At 48.0% G+C, this 4,527-nt stretch overlaps 2 non-coding genes across 2 annotated transcripts; both read right to left on the bottom strand.

The window, feature by feature from the left end:
- Positions 1-641: 641 nt before the first annotated feature.
- On the bottom strand, positions 642-714 carry trnav-cac (transfer RNA valine (anticodon CAC)). Its single transcript has one exon. It is a non-coding gene; the product is annotated as a tRNA-Val (tRNA).
- Positions 715-3,916: 3,202 nt separating this feature from the next.
- On the bottom strand, positions 3,917-3,989 carry trnav-uac (transfer RNA valine (anticodon UAC)). Its single transcript has one exon. It is a non-coding gene; the product is annotated as a tRNA-Val (tRNA).
- Positions 3,990-4,527: the final 538 nt, after the last annotated feature.

Here is a 4,527-nt window from a genome sequence, read left to right as displayed (position 1 = left end):
CAAATAACCACCGAGGTAAGTGCCACTTTGTGAGTTCTGAATCCGTCATGCCGGCTCGACGTCACTCGATGAACAGGGAAGGAACCCGGAGATGAGAAGACTTCCCACGGTTGAGGAATGGCAATTTCAGGTTGAGGGTACGTTTGCTTTGCGTTTTCCCGCTTGGGGGTGGGGAATTACAAGTCGCAACCTCGAGTCAAGCGCATCATTACTCTTGTCTTCTTGATGAAGGAAAGAGCCAGGCTTCCACATTCAGTGGAAAAGCAGAGACTGCCCGTGATTTTGCAAGCAACTGTTATCTGCCTTGCTACAAAAGCTCAATGGAAGGGAAACCGCTCCCAGCCTTTTTCGGCCGCAGACCTCTTGCAGACCTCTCGAGGTGAACTCGGCGAGCAGTACTTTACGGAAAATTTTCCAGTCACGCACAGAGTCTTGTTGAGCAACGAAAGAGCCAGGCTTCCACTTTCTGGGGAAAACCAGAGACTCCCTTTCATTTGGTAAGCAAATATTAACTGCTTTGCTACAAAAGAAGGAAATCTCCTCTGTAAAGGAGGTCTTGCTTTCTGGCTGTTCCTAGAGGACCTCATCCTACAGTGATGACAACCGCTCAGTCATTAAAGCAAAGTTCAGAATTTCTAGCTTGTTTCTGCCCGGTCTCGAACCAGGGACCTTTTGCGTGTGAGGCAAACGTGATAACCACTACACTACAGAAACCACGGTGCGGTGGCACTTTGGTGGTGCACATACGTACACTTTGTTCACCAGAGCTGAATGGTGCAGCGTGGCATTGGTGGTATAGTGGTGAGCATAGCTCCAGTCCAAGCAGTTGACCCGGCTTCAATTCTTGGCCCGTCCACGGCTTGGAGCTTCTCCAGGTACTTTATGGTAGTTGGCACAAAAGGAAGGAATCACCTACCTGAGAATGAGTTGGTCAACAGAATGTGCCATGGGCTTCTCTGCAGGCCTCCTACGACTCTTTCTGCTTCCCACTTGAGTTCTTAGTGCTCTCTTTGCTGTTTGTAAACACGTCATTATGCAACAGGGCACGTTTGACCCGTGAACAGGGGCGAAAAGGTGAGAACATGCGGTCTCTCCGTGTCTGTCTCTTGTTAGCGACAAGCTAGCATGCAAACTATGATGAGAGGTGTCTATTTTCCGCGATCAGCCATCTATATAGTCAATGTTTTATATTTAATAAGCAAATATGTCTATATGCTGATTGGTCTTAAGCAGCGTTGTCCAATCTTCAGCTTTTGGTTCCAATCTAGCAGGAGCCACACCTGATTCCAATTGTTGGCTCCGCTGATCTTGGCTTTCAATAGACTAAAGTGTGGCTTCTGCTTGGTTAGAATGACAACCTGCAACCACACTGGCCCATTCTGGAGAAGACTGGACAACCCTGATCTAAAGCAAATAACCACCGAGGTAAGTGCCACTTTGTGAGTTCTGAATCCGTCATGCCGGCTCGACGTCACTCGATGAACAGGGAAGGAACCGGGAGATGAGAAGACTTCCCACGGTTGAGGAATGGCAATTTCAGGTTGAGGGTACGTTTGCTTTGCGTTTTCCCGCTTGGAGGTGGGGAATTACAAGTTGCAACCTCGAGTCAAGCGCATCATTACTCTTGTCTTCTTGATGAAGGAAAGAGCCAGGCTTCCACATTCAGTGGAAAAGCAGAGACTGCCTGTGATTTTGCAAGCAGCTGTTATCTGCCTTGCTACAAAAGCTCAATGGGAGGGAAACCGCTCCCAGTTGACCTGGGTTCGATTCCCGGCCAATGCACCGATTGTAACTTGGAGCGTCTCGTGGTATTTCATGGTAGTTGGCGGATAAGGAAGGAATCACCTGCCTGAGAATGAGTTGGTCAACAGAATGTGCCATGGGCTTCTCTGCAGGCCTCCTACGACTCTTTCTGCTTCCCACTTGAGTTCTTAGTGCTCTCTTTGCTGTTTGTAAACACGTCATTATGCAACAGGGCACGTTTGACCCGTGAACAGGGGCGAAAAGGTGAGAACATGCGGTCTCTCCGTGTCTGTCTCTTGTTAGCGACAAGCTAGCATGCAAACTGTGATGAGAGGTGTACATTTTCCGCGATCAGCCATCTATATAGTCAATGTTTTATATATTATATGCAAATATGTCTATATGCTGATTGGTCTTAAGCAGCGTTGTCCAATATTCAGCTTTTGGTTCCAATCTAGCAGGAGCCACACCTGATTCCAATTGTTGGCTCCGCTGATCTTGGCTTTCAATAGACTAAAGTGTGGCTTCTGCTTGGTTAGAATGACAACCTGCAACCACACTGGCCCATTCTGGAGAAGACTGGACAACCCTGATCTAAAGCAAATAACCACCGAGGTAAGTGCCACTTTGTGAGTTCTGAATCCGTCATGCCGGCTCGACGTCACTCGATGAACAGGGAAGGAACCCGGAGATGAGAAGACTTCCCACGGTTGAGGAATGGCAATTTCAGGTTGAGGGTACGTTTGCTTTGCGTTTTCCCGCTTGGGGGTGGGGAATTACAAGTCGCAACCTCGAGTCAAGCGCATCATTACTCTTGTCTTCTTGATGAAGGAAAGAGCCAGGCTTCCACATTCAGTGGAAAAGCAGAGACTGCCCGTGATTTTGCAAGCAACTGTTATCTGCCTTGCTACAAAAGCTCAATGGAAGGGAAACCGCTCCCAGTTGACCTGGGTTCGATTCCCGGCCAATGCACCGATTGTAACTTGGAGCGTCTCGTGGTATTTCATGGTAGTTGGCGGATAAGGAAGGAATCACCTACCTGAGAATGAGTTGGTCAACAGAATGTGCCATGGCTTCTCTGCAGGCCTCCTACGACTCTTTCTGCTTCCCACTTGAGTTCTTAGTGCTCTCTTTGCTGTTTGTAAACACATCATCATGCAACAGGGCACGTTTGACCCGTGAACAGGGGCGAAAAGGTGAGAACATGCGGTCTCTCCGTATCTGTCTCTTGTTAGCGACAAGCTAGCATGCAAACTGTGATGAGAGGTGTCCATTTTCCGCGATCAGCCATCTATATAGTCAATGTTTTATATTTTATAAGCAAATATGTCTATATGCTGATTGGTCTTAAGCAGCGTTGTCCAATCTTCAGCTTTTGGTTCCAATCTAGCAGGAGCCACACCTGATTCCAATTGTTGGCTCCGCTGATCTTGGCTTTCAATAGACTAAAGTGTGGCTTCTGCTTGGTTAGAATGACAACCTGCAACCACACTGGCCCATTCTGGAGAAGACTGGACGACTCTGATCTAAAGCAAATAACCACTGAGGTAAGTGCCACTTTGTGAGTTCTGAATCCGTCATGCCGGCTCGACGTCACTCGATGAACTGGGAAGGAACCCGGAGATGAGAAGACTTCCCACGGTTGAGGAATGGCAATTTCAGGTTGAGGGTACGTTTGCTTTGCGTTTTCCCGCTTGGAGGTGGGGAATTACAAGTTGCAACCTCGAGTCAAGCGCATCATTACTCTTGTCTTCTTGATGAAGGAAAGAGCCAGGCTTCCACATTCAGTGGAAAAGCAGAGACTGCCCGTGATTTTGCAAGCAACTGTTATCTGCCTTGCTAAAAAAGCTCAATGGAAGGGAAACCGCTCCCAGCCTTTTTCGGCCGCAGACCTCTTGCAGACCTCTCGAGGTGAACTCGGCGAGCAGTACTTTACGGAAAATTTTCCAGTCACGCACAGAGTCTTGTTGAGCAACGAAAGAGCCAAGCTTCCACTTTCTGGGGAAAACCAGAGACTCCCTTTCATTTGGTAAGCAAATATTAACTGCTTTGCTACAAAAGAAGGAAATCTCCTCTGTAAAGGAGGTCTCGCTTTCTGGCTGTTCCTAGAGGACCTGATCCTACAGTGATGACAACCGCTCAGTCATTAAAGCAAAGTTCAGAATTTCTAGCTTGTTTCTGCCCGGTCTCGAACCAGGGACCTTTTGCGTGTAAGGCAAACGTGATAACCACTACACTACAGAAACCACGGTGCGGTGGCACTTTGGTGGTGCACATACGTACACTTTGTTCACCAGAGCTGAATGGTGCAGCGTGGCATTGGTGGTATAGTGGTGAGCATAGCTCCAGTCCAAGCAGTTGACCCGGCTCCAATTCTTGGCCCGTCCACGGGTTGTAGCTTGGAGCTTCTCCAGGTACTTTATGGTAGTTGGCACAAAACGAAGGAATCACCTACCTGAGAATGAGTTGGTCAACAGAATGTGCCATAGGCTTCTCTGCAGGCCTCCTACGACTCTTTCTGCTTCCCACTTGAGTTCTTAGTGCTCTCTTTGCTGTTTGTAAACACGTCATTATGCAACAGGGCACGTTTGACCCGTGAACAGGGGCGAAAAGGTGAGAACATGCGGTCTCTCCGTGTCTGTCTCTTGTTAGCGACAAGCTAGCATGCAAACTGTGATGAGAGGTGTCCATTTTCCGCGATCAGCCATCTATATAGTCAATGTTTTATATTTAATAAGCAAATATGTCTATATGCTCATTGGTCTTAAGCAGCGTTGTCCAATC

This window comes from Ictalurus punctatus, unplaced genomic scaffold (assembly GCF_001660625.3).
Source record: "Ictalurus punctatus breed USDA103 unplaced genomic scaffold, Coco_2.0 tig00064102, whole genome shotgun sequence".
In the NCBI taxonomy this organism is placed as follows: Eukaryota; Metazoa; Chordata; class Actinopteri; order Siluriformes; family Ictaluridae; genus Ictalurus; species Ictalurus punctatus.
This window is presented reverse-complemented; position numbering and strand designations above follow the sequence as displayed.